Here is a 17619-nt window from a genome sequence, read left to right as displayed (position 1 = left end):
CGCATGATGCTGAAGACCCGGCTCTTTGTATAACAAAATAAACTGGTGCGGCAGTGCGGGGCAAATATAAATAATAATACAAAAGCGTACCTCATGCTGCTGATCCCACTGCCAGTCCCCTCACAGAAGAAATATGAGAAAGTCCATGGGCCACTCCCACCCAATCCAGACGCTGCTATCAGCATGAGAGAAGCACCAGGATTGGTCTGAGTGGCCTGGTTAGGCACTCAATAAGTGACTGGTAGCCTTCGCCATTTCTCCACCCGACTGCACGATACAGCTGTGTTGGAGAAATCAAAGTGTGCATGATGGTTTGGCCGGCCAAAGACGTCTGGCCAACCGTCATTCGCACTTCCAGTGCCCAACAACTCCTCCCCCCCCGACTGGCTGTCACTAAGGATGCCCGGCCCACCCCATCTTCGACTTGGTAGCATCAGCTGTCAGAGAAATATAAAACGATAAAAAACATTCTTTTATTATTGTTTTATTTTTCTTCTGCTTTGAGTGGCCCAATGCTCCTCAACCATTGCAGAAGAGCTGCCGCTGTAAGCATCTTGGGGACCACACGCCTACAATCCTTGCTCAAGTGCTTGGATAATTTCTTGGGTTAATAGTGTGCTATACAAATCAATATAATATAACAAACAAGTTTTGTGGGGGAGAATTCAATTTTTAGCCAGACCTACCGCCTCCTTTTTTATTGTCTATTACTAGGGGCTTTTTGCAGTGCGTGTTTGTGTGGCCCTTTCGCAACCATCAAAGGGCCTCTGGCCCAGTCTAAGGCCCTCAACAGAGCTTCCTACCTGAAGTTAGTATCTGCTTGTGAGATGTGGGGCCACTGAGGAGAGATGCTCTACATGGTAGCAGGACATCCTTATGCCTCAGTTAGCAGGACTAAAATGTGCATGCTAAGTGCTCAGTGCAGCTCTCCTGTGCAGGTGTTCCAGGCACCAACACAGGGCTGCAGTGCTGCCTAGAACAACCTTAGACAATTTTAGTTTGGTTCCACTTGCAGCACATTGTAAGTTTGACCAGCTCACTTTCGAATGGGCAGCGCACAAGTAAAGATGCATACAATAACCATACATCTCTTAATCTTGCATGCAGGGCTTAATTTGAGCCAGTGGTAGCCAGTGGGGGGAATTGGCACTCAGTGGCTACTGACAGGGGTGGCGGGGTGGGGGGGGGGACAAAATATAAAAATAAAACCACTTACATCTTCACAGCACTAGCTTAGACCCAGAAGGAGGATGCACACAGGCTCCCCTAAGCCAATTAGAACTCCACAATGCAGTGTTGTGATTGGTCAGGGCACTGTGGTTCGGAGCTCAGACAGATACTGGGAGCCTGTGCATGTTCCCTAACAGGCCATGCATTGCAGCCGTAGTAGGTGGCGAACATGCAAAGTATGCATGACTGGCCGGCCAAGATGGCAGGCCAAACCGTCATGCGCACTTGGAGTGTGCAAACCACTACTCACAGGCTCTGACACCAGCCGTGCCCCGCCCTAACCCAACCCCGAAGCTACTAAAAGTTAAATTATAATAACGATGTTATTATATAATTTTCTTTTTTCTTTTTCCTGCTCTGAGAGCAGTGTGGAGGCTCTCCTCCGCCTTAGCCGAGAAGCCACCTCTGTTGGCATTTATCTTTGATGGCCGGCACTTATTTTTATGCATGAGACATTAAGTGCAAGCAAAAGACACACATGGGAATGACGGAGGGAGAGAAAGATGGAAAAGGACCACAAAGGGAGAAAGCAGAAAGCTGCACAAGTGAGCTGAAGGGGCAGAGAATGGCTCTAAATCGATTAAAGAGGCCCAAGATGGCTTTAGGATTACGCTGCCTCAGTATTCTGTGCTTGCACATTTAATTGCAGCAGCCGCATGTTTCAGAGGAGAGCTATGGGGACCCGCACGTTTTCATTTACAAATGTGCATGTCTGTACAAGGCAGAATAAGGCAAAAGTCTTCTGTGCAGGTGCAAGACCTGCACACACTACTGCTGAAGCAGTAGTGGGGCCTTTTGTCCCAGATACCCGCCTGTGGTACTTAGTGGTGACTCCGAAGGAACCCCTCTTTCCTACCCAAAGGTTTTCAGGCTTTAGTTTTGTTCTCCCTTGGCATGCAAAAAGAGATAGAAAAGCAATCTGTATTTAGACTGTTAATTTTTGTCTACCTGGCTGTTTTTGTAAACCCAGTGAAAAATATTTTCTGATAAATATTCATTTAATGTTCTCAGATCTTTTAAAGCGAGAGGATGGTTTATAATCTCATTATAATAACGGTGATAATAATATGTGTACAATTGCATCTGCTGGTGTACGCCAACACATGTCCTATGTACTTAATAGTCTCATTTTACAGAGCCCTAAATGTCTACCTACCCGGCCTAAACCTTCTAACTTACCCGCAGTAGAGTATGTTAATAATTATTTTCCTTTCTGCCAAGCAAATCTATTTTGTTGGAAGAAAGTAATGGCAAACTGTGGTGAAGGAGGGTGATACTAGGGAGTAGAGTGGGACCGTAAGTAAGTCCCTTTGAATTTTGTGGATGGGATAGTCTGTGACGAACTTGCCAAAAACAATACTCTGTTCCTTAATTCTTTCCCTGTCCTGTAATACATTGCTTTTCCCACCGTCTACTTATGAGCAAACAGGAGGATATCTGTCTAAATGATTGTTTTTATATGGTACCTCATGTGACGTATATCATTCATAGTAACTATTCATTTGCCTTGTAGTAAGGGTGAAAGTGATAAACCTTTAAAATTTAACAGAGCACGGCTATGATAGGAATAAGATAATTGTCTTATACAGCTGCTCCACCTGCAGACTGTAACAAAGTAACGCAACACAAGTATGTCTTGGGTGCCAGCTGAGCTACCATGCCTACATTAATTTAGCTCAACAAGAGAGAGAAGAATACTTGTGTACTTCGTAGTGCATAATGCCTGAAACTCTAATCACATCAAGATCGAATGGCCAGAGGATACTAGCAAGTGTACTGCTACTGTGCAATTATGTATGTTTATGTGTTTTGCTAAGAGCATTGTTTACAATTTGTCTTTTTTCTTTCTTGACGAAGCAACTTCTGCTGATCCGAATCCTAACAGTGGAGAAGTGTGGCTCAATGGTTAGAGCGGCAGACCCTGATGCAGAGGTCTAGCCCGGGACTAGGGTTCAATTCCCCGCCTCGGCGGGTCTTGGGCTCAAAATTCCACAGACCTGATAATTCTCGCCTCGGTGCCTATTCCAATCATGGAGTCCCACTCTGCAACTCTGGGCAATAGCTTGCTTAATCTCCACAACGGCCCCCACAACGCTAAGGATGCCTGGCATCCACCTTGGGGGTGCCCAGGAGTGGACACCTCACAGGGAAAGCCAGGATGGGTTCCACAGTGGTATTCGTACAAGCGCCTTGAGACCCTTGCGGGTGAGTAGTGCGCTATACAAGTATCAATTTACAATTTACAACAGGCAGGAGATAGCAGCCAGGACCCAGCAGAGGAAACTGGAGGCCATCAGGGCCAAATACCAGTGGCTGGTGGCCTTGGAGGAGGAGGAGGAGGAGGCGGAAGCTGCAGTTGCCCCGGGCCCCAGCGAGGCCCCAGTGCCTCCAGTACACCACTGCCATTCCACCACTACTGCTCCCTCCTATTTCTGTGCATTTCAGCATTGCATTATGCAGAGGCTGGCGTGCCTGGAAGCCAGGCAAGAGGAATGGATAGACACTTTGGATAGGCACATGAACACCATTAAAAAGCCCCAAGCCCGTCGAACTAACTAAATTGAAATAAAAACGGAGTTAATGTCGTTATTATATGCGGGCTTTAAAAAAATTGAGACAGTCACCAGACTAGACTCCTTTGTACACACGAAGAGAGAACATACCAGCCACAGCACTGAATCTGCCATGACCCACATCATTGATGATGCACTTCAAGTACTGGATCAGAATGGTTCTTGCCTCCTCATACTACTCGATCTCTCCTCAGCCTTCGACACGGTCAAGCATGAGAATCTACTTGATCTGCTGAATCTCAGAATGGGTATCTCAGGGACAGTTCTCAACTGGTTCACCTCCTTTCTGCACAACAGGACCCAAAAATTCAAGATCAATAACACTATGTCCTCTCCAGTTCCTGTAACACTCAGTGTCCCTCAAGGATCCTCCCTCTCCCCTACTTTGTTTAATCTAGTCATGGAACCTCTTACCGCACTACTCCAAGCATCTAATGTTCAATTCCACATGTACGATGATGACACCCAACTCTACCTCAAAATAAACACCATCGACGACATCAAATTACTCAACACAACGCTTAGGAACACACAGACCTGGCTAGCAGAGAATCACCTCAAACTTAACACGTTAAAAACAGAATTCCTCCTAATAGCTCCTCCCACCAAAGTCCCCATCATTCAGCCCTGGCTCAATCATCTCACTGCTCTCAACGTTCAACCTACTATTGTGGACTCTGCGAAATCGTTAGGCATAACACTCGACGGTAATCTCAACATGCAACATCACATCAGCATTGCAACAAAGGGAGCTAATTTCCACATCAACACATTGCGTAAATTGAAACCTTTCCTTCCTCCCAAGGATTTCAAAACTGCAGTCTAAGCCTTGGTCATCCCTAGAGTGGAATATGGCAGTGCAACACTCTGTGGTCTCCCCCTTTCATCTATAGCACAATTAAAAGCCTCTAATAATGCTGCAGCCAGACTTATCACAGGCTCGAAAAAAAATGTCACACATCACTCCTGACCTAAAAGCTTTAAACTGGCTGCCCTACGAAGCCAGAATACATCTGAAAAAATAGCCTGTATGACCCACAACCCTTACACTACAACTCCCCCAGTTATCTTGCACAGAAACTGACTATCTGGTGGATCAAGAGTGACAAGAAGCGCAGACAATCTTCTTTTGAAATCTAAGAGATGCCACAAGAAAAAAACCTGCAAACGTTCCTTTTCAGGAATGGCGCCCAGGATTTGGAATGTCCTCCCTCCAGAAATCAGACTTATCTCATCTACAGCATCCTTCAAAAAAGAAGTAAAAGCTCTCCTCCTAGCCAAATTATCATGAACTCTGTGTATTGTATTCGGTTAACTCAATACTTCTCCTCCTCAGACTATTTTGACTGTATTTTGCATGTAATCTGGTAACGCAATACGTCCTTCATGTGACTAGTTTTATATTGTACTTTGTATGTTTATTGACCTCCTGCTTCTTTATTGTAACTTTTAGTCACACTCTGTCTGTAAAGCGCTCTGATATCAGTAAGGATCATGTTCGCGCTCTATAAAACTTTCAAAATAAAATAAAAATAAATAAATAAAATATGATAAGCAATGCTAAATTGAATTAATCAGAACAATGGTGAGCTAGTAAAAGTTACAAACTGAAGTCGACTCAAACTACAAAGTGGACAAGGGTAAGCTTTGATGCGATACACTGCTTGAATGGTGATGCTGGCAATGATGTTCCTCTGAAAATATCAAACACTTTTTCTATGCGTGGGTGGGTGAACAATAAACATAGCCAGTGTGGGCCATACTTAGAGCTGAAGATCCTAATCTTGCACTGAGTTGGTGTTGCTTTCACCACATCCACCCCAACAAGTGTGTGATCAAATCAAATCAAATCAAAAGTAGCTTTATTCGGGTTCAAATTTGAGAATCCATAAAAGCACAACTTACATTATTCCAAGACACAAAAAAGAAAAATAGAAAGGATTAACATAACCATCTAATATTGAGAACACGAACAAAGAACACAATTAAAATAGGTAATAAGATCAATCAGTTCATTGATAATCTGAATCTCAGCATGTATTTTAAGAACATTGATACTGCATACAAAGTCAGCTCGTCCTCCAGCATTTGTAATCTCAGCAAGGCTGTTCTACATTGCCTAAGTCCCCACTTCTTAAGCAATGTAAGTAGATACTTCTTCCTGATTAAGGTGTAATATTTACAAAACAATATGCAGTGTATCATAGACTGGTGGGAAACACCATCACACGGGCACAAAATTAGGGTCCTTGATCAAGTATTTACAACAGGAAAGGTTACTAATCTAAAGAGGCTTCCTCCCCTGAACCGTGTCAGTTTCATCCGTGTGTAGCTGCTTTTCGTACACACCAAATAATGCTGTATGACCTGATTCTGTAAAATTAATTGATTTTGAATTACTGAGCTTTTCTTGCCCTCTATTTCCCACCTTTTATTTTCCAAGAAAATAAGGCACATTTCCTTCAGCCTTTTTCTGGGGATTACCGCCATAGTCTGAGGATCCACAAAGAATTCAGCATGTCCAATATCCGTTAAGAATTGTTTCACATATTTAAACCTTTCGATTTTTTGGCTCCCTCGTAATTTCATGCAATCTAGAATGATATCCCTATTCAGCTCAGTCTCCTTGGAGACCCATATCTTATGCCATAACAGTATTGGGCTCACTGTAATGAGATTGGTTACATATGTCAGGCCCAACTCCTGATGGCAAACTTATGTGGAGGTCGAGTTTGGAGTAGCCAATAGATATCGCACAAAAGCGTTTTCACATGTCTGGATCTCGCTTGTGTCCGTAATCCCCCATAACCCTGCTCCATAGGTGACAGTGATAGACACTTAGATCTATAGCTGTCCAACAGGATATTCACCGGTCGGCCACCAAGCCTGATAGCAAAATTTCTCACGGCTCCAATGGCACGTGAGAAAGCAAGTTTCCTTGCGTTGGAAGCTGCAGTCCACGTGCCTTTCCTTTCAAATTTTTTTCCCAAATAGGAGAAAGTCTTAGTGCTTTCAATCCTTGTTTCAGAAAGGGAAATATTACACTGCACAGTCCTCTTATTAGAACAGCACATGCTAAAGGTTTTACTGCTGTTAATTTTCAGTCCTCTGTCCTCCATATATTCTGAAAAGACCTTAAGGGACCTTTGGAGCCCTACTTGGGTCCTGGCCATGATCACAGCATCATCTGCATACAATAGGATTGGTGCAGATTTTCCTCCAATTTGAGGGTAGTCCTGTTTACATTCTACTAGGTGGGATGCTATATTATTAATGTATAGATTAAATAAAAAAGGCGCCAGGATACATCCCTGACGGACTCCATTTTTAATTGGGAACTTAGAGGTACATTCTCCCTTAGTGCCAAAGCGAACCTTTGCACCAGCCCCCCTGTACAGCTCTTTAATAAAATTAAGTATACTCATTTCAACACCCAGCCTAGTTAGTGTTTCCCATAAAATGTCATGGCTTAGTCAGTCAAAAGCTGAGCTTAAATCCACGAATACTAAAAACAAGTTATCTCCTTTTGCCACCACATGTTTCCCAATGATTGTTGCTAGATTCAACCCTTGCTCCACTGTTCCTAGTCCAGATATAAAACCGTATTGAAATTTTGATAAAGTACCTGTGTCCTCTGCCCAATCTTGCAGCCTATTTAGAATGGCCCTGCCTGCCACTTTCATTAGGGAATCTAATAATGAAATAGGCCTATAACATTTGGGGTCATTGCGATCCCCCCTTTTAAAAATAGGGACCACTATTGATCCCTGCCATGTTATAAAGAAACCTGTTTTATTAGCACAATTTAAAGCATTAGTCAATAAGGGGGCCCAAACATTATTATCAGATTTAAAAATATCGACCGGAACTCCATCGGGCCCTGGCGCTTTGCCCCCTGAGCTTGCACGGATGGCTACTTCCACCTCGTGTAAATCAAAACTAATATCCAGGGGTAACAGGCCCATGGCATTCTCATTATCCTCATCAGCATCATTTTCCACAGGAACTTCACCCTCTCTAGTTATGTGTAGGTTATCCCTTTTGTAAAGTCCTGTGAAGTGTGAGATCCAAACATCTTCCGCAATTGCTATTTCAACGGCATCAGTTTTTCTATCTTTAAAAAATGGCGCATTCACCGCCTTCCAGAAGCCTAAATTATCCTTCTGAAGGCAAGCTTGGTGAAGAGCGTTCCATGCCTCCCCTTTTATTTCCTGCTTCCTTTTCTTGATTGCCTTATAATAAATAGATCTGGCTTTTTTAATCTCTGCAATGGATTTTGGGACTCCCTTAAGTGCTAATTTTAATGCTGTATGAGCTTTGCTACATTCATGATTAAACCAGCCCTCGGGTTTTTCCCCATTTAGTTTCTCCGGCGATCCCGCCAGAGCTTTACTAATCTCCTCTGTTATATTACAGAAAGCCGAAGTAACTACGGGAGCATCGTTTGTCTCTGTGAGGCAAACCATTAAATCTTTTAAGTTAGTCTTTACTAGGTTTTGGACAAATCCTACTGGCTCGATTTTATTCCATTTGAGTGTGTATCCATTTCTTTCTGCTAAATTTATCCTGTAACGATACAAGGTATTTACTGTTCGGTTTTTCCCTGAGTTGTTTCCATCAATATCTATGGAAAAACTAATAGGATAGTGATCGCTAATTGCAATTCCAGCTGTTTTAAAATTGACAACATTTGGCGAAATACTATTTGAAACCAGAACAAAATCTATTACAGAATTGCAACCCCTACCGTTATATATAGGTGTGAAGTCAATCTATGGGATGCATACTTCATTTCCAAAGCCTAGGTCCATCTCAAACATTAAATTATTCACTAGGTTCCCAAACAAGGAGTGCACAAAGTGGGTACAGGAAAGGCAAAAAAGACAGGTCATCTAGTTTATTTGATAATCCTGCCACATTCCAAGATACAAAGGTTAAAAGTTCACTCTTATCCCTTTTCTTAGGACTTAGTGAAGAGGATACCTATGTGTCTACCCCATCCAGATTTATATGTTGAGTATCACAGGAAGTTTCTAAATTTTGCCCCATGAGTTGCAGGTCCCCCGTTGCATTTTGTTTTTCTGTGCCTGGCGTAGTACTACGTATCTGGATACCTAATATTTTGGGGCCCTGGTTATCCCTATGTGAGGGGTTCACCATGTCTCTCCCCATTCTTGATGTACTCCTTCAGACTAAGCTGCTTACTATCTATACCTAGATTCAGTCAATCCACCATCTCTAGTGTACTGAATCTATTTTGAAGAGGTAAGGGGCGCTGTATGTTTGGTAATCCAGAATAATAATTGCCAGCCCTGCCATGACAATTATAATCTACCTTAGTCCAGGGCCCTCCATTATCTAGATAGGTCGGTGGAGGATAGAAAAAAAGACAGTGGCCGAGGCTCTATCAGGGAACTAAACTCATTGTGACTGTCATTCCAGGAGCAGATATAATCCGCTGTCCGGGGATCTTTAAAATTAACAACTACACAATCCCCTGTGATGGTTTTAGGCCTATAACCCAACCAGCGGTACAAAAGGGAGTGGTAATGGACGGAGCATCTGAATCAATCAAACACTCGCACCCAGTCAAAAGATCTGGGTTTAATCCATCACCGTTCTTTAGCCCACTCTGCCACCCCAGTTCAGACATGGCTATATGCAAATCAGTCTGACCCTGTGCCTTATGGGAACAGTCCAGCCTGAACTGCCAAGCCATGTCTTCCCTGGACCGGAAACAAGCTTCCGAGGACCGGTTTCTGGCATTCCAGCTGTCTTCAGCCCGGCTTGCTTGAATCCAGTGGCAAAGTGAGCAAGGGACTCACGTCTGAGCATACCCTGCCACACTTATGGCGGCCAAAAGCGGTACACAAGGGGGTGGTGATGGACGGAGCATCTGAATCAATCAAACACTCGCACCCAGTCAAAAGATCTGGGCTTAATCCATCACCGTTCTTTAGCCCACTCTGCCACCCCAGTTCAGACATGGCTATATGCAAATCAGTCTGACCCTGTGCCTTATGGGAACAGTCCAGCCCGAACTGCCAAGCCATGTCTTCCCTGGACTGGAAACAAGCTTCCGAGGACCGGTTTCTGGTATTCCAGCTGTCTTCAGCCCGGCTTGCTTGAATCCAGTGGCAAAGTGAGCAAGGGACTCACGTCTGAGCATACCCTGCCACACCTATGGCGGCCAAAAGCGGTACAAAAGGGGGTGGTGATGGACGGAGCATCTGAATCAATCAAACACTCGCACCCAGTCAAAAGATCTGGGCTTAATCCATCACCGTTCTTTAGCCCACTCTGCCACCCCAGTTCAGACATGGCTATATGCAAATCAGTCTGACCCTGTGCCTTATGGGAACAGTCCAGCCTGAACTGCCAAGCCATGTCTTCCCTGGACCGGAAACAAGCTTCCGAGGACCGGTTTCTGGCATTCCAGCCGTCTTCAGCCCAGCTTGCTTGAATCCAGTGGCAAAGTGAGCAAGGGACTCACGTCTGAGCATACCCTGCCACACTTATGGCGGCCAAAAGCAGTACAAAAGGGGGTGGTGATGGACGGAGCATCTGAATCAATCAAACACTCGCACCCAGTCAAAAGATCTGGGCTTAATCCATCATCGTTCTTTAGCCCACTCTGCCACCCCAGTTCAGACATGGCTATATGCAAATCAGTCTGACCCTGTGCCTTATGGGAACAGTCCAGCCCGAACTGCCAAGCCATGTCTTCCCTGGACCTGAAACAAGCTTCCGAGGACCTGTTTCTGTACCGCTTTTGGCCGCCATAGGTGTGGCAGGGTATGCTCAGACGTGAGTCCCTTGCTCACTTTGCCACTGGATTCAAGCAAGCCGGGCTGAAGACGGCTGGAATGCCAGAAACCGGTCCTCGGAAGCTTGTTTCCGGTCCAGGGAAGACATGGCTTGGCAGTTCGGGCTGGACTGTTCCCATGAGGCACAGGGTCAGACTGATTTGCATATAGCCATGTCTGAACTGGGGTGGCAGAGTGGGCTAAAGAACGGTGATGGATTAAACCCAGATCTTTTGACTGGGTGTGAGTGTTTGATTGATTCAGATGCTCCATCCATCACCACCCCCTTTTGTACCGCTTTTGGCTGCCATAAGTGTGGCAGGGTATGCTCAGACGTGAGTCCCTTGCTCACTTTGCCACTGGATTCAAGCAAGCCGGGATGGAGACGGCTGGAATGCCAGAAACCGGTCCTCGGAAGCTTGTTTCCGGTCCAGGGAAGACATGGCTTGGCAGTTCGGGCTGGACTGTTCCCATGAGGCACAGGGTCAGACTGATTTGCATATAGCCATGTCTGAACTGGGGTGGCAGAGTGGGCTAAAGAACGGTGATGGATTAAACCCAGATCTTTTGACTGGGTGTGAGTGTTTGATTGATTCAGATGCTCCGTCCATCACCACCCCCTTTTGTACAGCTTTTGGCCGCCATAAGTGTGGCAGGGTATGCTCAGATGTGAGTCCCTTGCTCACTTTGCCACTGGATTCAAGCAAGCCGGGCTGAAGACGGCTGGAATGCCAGAAACCGGTCCTCGGAAGCTTGTTTCCGGTCCAGGGAAGACATGGCTTGGCAGTTCGGGCTGGACTGTTCCCATGAGGCACAGGGTCAGACTGATTTGCATATAGCCATGTCTGAACTGGGGTGGCAGAGTGGGCTAAAGAACGGTGATGGATTAAACCCAGATCTTTTGACTGGGTGTGAGTGTTTGATTGATTCAGATGCTCCGTCCATCACCACCCCCTTTTGTACCGCTTTTGGCCGCCATAAGTCTGGCAGGTTATGCTCAGACGTGAGTCCCTTGCTCACTTTGCCACTGGATTCAAGCAAGCCGGGCTGAAGACGGCTGGAATTCCAGAAACCGGTCCTCGGAAGTTTGTTTCCGGTCCAGGGAAGACATGGCTTGGCAGTTCGGGCTGGACTGTTCCCATGAGGCACAGGGTCAGACTGATTTGCATATAGCCATGTCTGAACTGGGGTGGCAGAGTGGGCTAAAGAACGGGGATGGATTAAACCCAGATCTTTTGACTGGGTGTGAGTGTTTGATTGATTCAGATGCTCCCTCCATCACCACCCCCTTTTGTACCGCTTTTGGCCGCCATAAGTGTGGCAGGGTATGCTCGGACGAGAGTCCCTTGCTCACTTTGCCACTGGATTCAAGCAAGCCGGGCTGAAGACGGCTGGAATGCCAGAAACCGGTCCTCGGAAGCTTGTTTCCGGTCCAGGGAAGACATGGCTTGGCAGTTCGGGCTGGACTGTTCCCATGAGGCACAGGGTCAGACTGATTTGCATATAGCCATGTCTGAACCGGGGTGGCAGAGTGGGCTAAAGAACGGTGATGGATTAAACCCAGATCTTTTGACTGGGTGTGAGTGTTTGATTGATTCAGATGCTCCGTCCATCACCACCCCCTTTTGTACCGCTTTTGGCCACCATAAGTGTGGCAGGGTATGCTCAGACGTGAGTCCCTTGCTCACTTTGCCACTGGATTCAAGCAAGCCGGACTGAAGACGGCTGGAATGCCAGAAACCGGTCCTCAGAAGCTTGTTTCCGGTCCAGGGAAGACATGGCTTGGCAGTTCGGGCTGGACTGTTCCCATGAGGCACAGGGTCAGACTGATTTGCATATAGCCATGTCTGAACTTGGGTGGCAGAGTGGGCTAAAGAACGGTGATGGATTAAACCCAGATCTTTTGACTGGGTGTGAGTGTTTGATTGATTCAGATGCTCCGTCCATCACCACCCCCTTTAGTACCGCTTTTGGCCGCCATAAGTCTGGCAGGTTATGCTCAGACGTGAGTCCCTTGCTCACTTTGCCACTGGATTCAAGCAAGCCGGGCTGAAGACGGCTGGAATTCCAGAAACCGGTCCTCGGAAGCTTGTTTCCGGTCCAGGGAAGACATGGCTTGGCAGTTCGGGCTGGACTGTTCCCATGAGGCACAGGGTCAGACTGATTTGCATATAGCCATGTCTGAACTGGGGTGGCAGAGTGGGCTAAAGAACGGTGATGGATTAAACCCAGATCTTTTGACTGGGTGTGAGTGTTTGATTGATTCAGATGCTCCGTCCATCACCACCCCCTTTTGTACCGCTTTTGGCTGCCATAAGTGTGGCAGGGTATGCTCGGACGTGAGTCACCTGCTCACTTTGCCACTGGATTCAAGCAAGCCGGGCTGAAGATGGCTGGAATGCCAGAAACCGGTCCTCGGAAGCTTGTTTCCGGTCCAGGGAAGACATGGCTTGGCAGTTCGGGCTGGACTGTTCCCATGAGGCACAGGGTCAGACTGATTTGCATATAGCCATGTCTGAACTGGGGTGGCAGAGTGGGCTAAAGAACGGTGATGGATTAAACCCAGATCTTTTGACTGGGTGTGAGTGTTTGATTGATTCAGATGCTCCGTCCATCACCACCCCCTTTTGTACCGCTTTTGGCCGCCATAAGTCTGGCAGGTTATGCTCAGACGTGAGTCCCTTGCTCACTTTGCCACTGGATTCAAGCAAGCCGGGCTGAAGACGGCTGGAATTCCAAAAACCGGTCCTCGGAAGCTTGTTTCCGGTCCAGGGAAGACATGGCTTGGCAGTTCGGGCTGGACTGTTCCCATGAGGCACAAGGTCAGACTGATTTGCATATAGCCATGTCTGAACTGGGGTGGCAGAGTGGGCTAAAAAACGGGGATGGATTAAACCCAGATCTTTTGACTGGGTGTGAGTGTTTGATTGATTCAGATGCTCCGTCCATCACCACCCCCTTTTGTACCGCTTTTGGCCGCCATAAGTGTGGCAGGGTATGCTCGGACGAGAGTCCCTTGCTCACTTTGCCACTGGATTCAAGCAAGCCGGGCTGAAGACGGCTGGAATGCCAGAAACCGGTCCTCGGAAGCTTGTTTCCGGTCCAGGGAAGACATGGCTTGGCAGTTCGGGCTGGACTGTTCCCATGAGGCACAGGGTCAGACTGATTTGCATATAGCCATGTCTGAACTGGGGTGGCAGAGTGGGCTAAAGAACGGTGATGGATTAAACCAAGATCTTTTGACTGGGTGTGAGTGTTTGATTGATTCAGATGCTCCGTCCATCACCACCCCCTTTTGTACCGCTTTTGGCCACCATAAGTGTGGCAGGGTATGCTCAGACGTGAGTCCCTTGCTCACTTTGCCACTGGATTCAAGCAAGCCGGGCTGAAGACGGCTGGAATGCCAGAAACCGGTCCTCAGAAGCTTGTTCCCGGTCCAGGGAAGACATGGCTTGGCAGTTCGAGCTGGACTGTTCCCATGAGGCACAGGGTCAGACTGATTTGCATATAGCCATGTCTGAACTGGGGTGGCAGAGTGGGCTAAAGAACGGTGAGGGATTAAACCCAGATCTTTTGACTGGGTTTGAGTGTTTGATTGATTCAGATGCTCCGTCCATCACCACCCCCTTTTGTACCGCTTTTGGCCGCCATAAGTGTGGCAGGGTATGCTCAGACGTGAGTCCCTTGCTCACTTTGCCACTGGATTCAAGCAAGCCGGGCTGAAGACGGCTGGAATGCCAGACACCCATCCTCGCAAGCTTGTTTCCGGTCCAGGGAAGACATGGCTTGGCAGTTCGGGCTGGACTGTTCCCATGAGGCACAGGGTCAGACTGATTTGCATATAGCCATGTCTGAACTGGGGTGGCAGAGTGGGCTAAAGAACGGTGATGGATTAAACCCAGATCTTTTGACTGGGTGTGAGTGTTTGATTGATTCAGATGCTCCGTCCATCACCACCCCCTTTTGTACCGCTTTTGGCTGCCATAAGTGTGGCAGGGTATGCTCGGACGTGAGTCACCTGCTCACTTTGCCACTGGATTCAAGCAAGCCGGGCTGAAGATGGCTGGAATGCCAGAAACCGGTCCTCGGAAGCTTGTTTCCGGTCCAGGGAAGACATGGCTTGGCAGTTCGGGCTGGACTGTTCCCATGAGGCACAGGGTCAGACTGATTTGCATATAGCCATGTCTGAACTGGGGTGGCAGAGTGGGCTAAAGAACGGTGATGGATTAAACCCAGATCTTTTGACTGGGTGTGAGTGTTTGATTGATTCAGATGCTCTGTCCATCACCACCCCCTTTTGTACCGCTATAACCCAACCAGGGCAAGCGAAGCACCATCATAATTTCTGCCCTAATATGCGTGGTTAAAGGTCTGTTTTTGTTGAGCCAAAATACCACCTTATTTTTCAGGCACGAAAAGGACTTTTGAGTATTCTGTTTTAAATCTGGGTCTCCTGTTAACACAATCACAAAAGGACTTGATTGTGGGGGTAGATTTACGCTACGAGCCCTCCTTGGGGTTTCCTCGAACACCCTTTCTGTGCCCTCTTTCTATGCAGTGGCTAATTTTAGTGGTTCATTGCCTGACTTATTAGGAAGCTCCGGCTGACAAACAGCCGCCTGGGCCTCCATATGTTTTGGGCAAATTTTATCGGTAATAGGTGCCGATTGAAGGACTACATGGGCATCTACAGCCGAATTGATCTGAGGTTTGCCCATGGAGATATTCTTAGGATTCCCAGTATTCTTAGTACTTCTCATCACTGCCTCCAACTTAGAGAGCTGTTTTTCAATTCCAGCAAGTCTGGTGACGAGGGGGGCAAGACTCATAGTTAGCAAGCTCTTCAGCTTACTAACAAGAAGGTCCTCCTTTGACAAATCTTTCTCTATTCTACAGGGGGATCAGATGTAATTGCACTAACATCCTCTCCATGAGCCTGGACTAATTTTACGGGCTCCAGGAAAGAATGAGCAGCTTCACTCAATGTTTTCTGCTGGTCCACCACCCTTTGTGAGTTTGATGTGTCTTGATTTAATTTGCCTTTAGGAAGATTTATTTTTTTCTTTCCTATCGCAGCGGACGTGGGTTGCTTCCTTTTGGAGATATCACCTTCCCGTCTGCCCCGAAGTTCTCTAGTATTTGTTTCTTTAGGGGGGCTATCTGGAACTGTTATCTGAATAGCCTCTAAGTGTGCGTCTACTAGTGAATGGGTAATAGGCACAGGCAATGTGAAAAAGGAATCCTGTGAACTGGGGGGGCTATGCATGAGTGCCTCAGTGTCCATCATTCCTTCTCTGATAATAGGTTCAGGCTCGGGCATTGGCAAGATGGCTCATGGACGAGCGTTTAGCCATGGCCAGGTCCTGCAAAACCCTCTGTTTCATTAGCGATATCCCTTTATCGATAACGGAATTAGTTCTTATGATGAAATTGTCCAGTGTACCCAGTAATAGTGACCCCACCGCTGCTCTGCTCCTACTTTCGCGTGTTGACATTATAAAAATCAGTACAGTAAACACTCACAATTTGTGCAAGGTCCAGTATTATGTTGATAATTTTAAAATCACCGATTTAGAGGCATTAGAGGGAGGGCCCGGTCCGGTTTTGCTCGGTCTTTAATGGGCTACAACGGGCCCGCCCTTGGCCCGGGTTTTGCCCGGCGCGCGTCTCGCGATACGCGAGTAGAGGCGTGACTAAATAGGAGATGAAGGGGGCGGGAAGAGGAGCCAAGTGCGGCCGATTTGCTCCCACACAGACTGCTGGTCCTCGCAGTCCCACTCCCATGGCAATCAGCAGGTCCTCCGGTCTCTCTGCCCAAAGTCAGCAAGGATCCAGTAAGGTTGATTTAAAAGATGCCCCAAAGTTAAAAATCACAGGGTCACAGTCAATAAAGCACCACGGCTACGAGCGGCACCCCCCTGTGTGATCAATTCATGGTGTAAATTATGAAATCACACCGCAGGAAATCACTTTTCCTGGGGGAAGAGTGTTAGGTGTCTGATGGATGAATGGGAAGCGGGTATTAGGGAAAGATTTAACAAAAACAAACCCTACTCAAGGACAACATTAATCTTTGCAATGAGCAGCCAACTATCCTAAATCTGTTATGGGAAGAAAAGGAAACAAAGGAATGACGTGTACAGGTAAACCAAAACAAATTGTCTGTCACTCACTGCACCCGCCTGCAAGGACATTTCTAATCCACCTCAAAAGTGCAGGCGGTCTGCAGGTGAAACACAAAGTGGCTGCCATTGAGAAGATAAATAGTTCTCTTCTTAGGCTATAGATTTCTTCCGAAAGTGAATTCTTGGTTCCAGATAGAACAGGACGTAGTTCTTCTGATTTTGATACCTGAGTTAGGTTCTCAGGTGCTTTCACCCTCTCTATGGAGTGAGATCTTTAGACTATAGGAAGTCAGAGTCTTTTTATTAATGCTGATCCTGTTAGGAGGGGGGAAGCCATCTGTGTCTACTCTGTCAAGATGGGTTCAAGAAGTGACATGCTTAGCCTACTAGAACAATAATAAAAGGATCACTAATTCTATCAGAGCCCATTTTACTAGGGGGATGTCAACTTCTGGGGTGGTGCGGGCAGAATCTCCATAGCGGAGGTGTACAGGGTGGCCACGAAGGCTTGTGCATCAACATTTATTTCTCATCATAGATTGAATGTTGGCTGGCAGTCTGAGGGGTATTTGCTTCCCCATACCTCGTAGTAGTGAGGAATGGGATGAGTAAGGTGAAGAAGAGGTACTTCTTTACTCTGATGTTTCCTTACTTGTCCTAATACTTACGACCCAGCCTCCCTCCCTACTTTCTCATCAGTCTTGTTTTGAATGATTTTTATAAACAGGAAGTAAAGTAACGAGAGAAGGGTTTTATGGGAATACTTTGGGAATAGTTGAAAGTGGAGAAAGGATTGGAATGGGTGAGGAAGTGGCAGAAATGCTGTCACATTACTCTGATCTATGACGGTACAACGCATGCTTTTACGACGCAGGTTTTTACGAC

The sequence above is a fragment of the Lissotriton helveticus genome, chromosome 11 (genome assembly GCF_964261635.1).
Source record: "Lissotriton helveticus chromosome 11, aLisHel1.1, whole genome shotgun sequence".
Taxonomy (NCBI): Eukaryota; Metazoa; Chordata; class Amphibia; order Caudata; family Salamandridae; genus Lissotriton; species Lissotriton helveticus.
Note: the sequence above shows the minus strand (reverse complement) of the source record.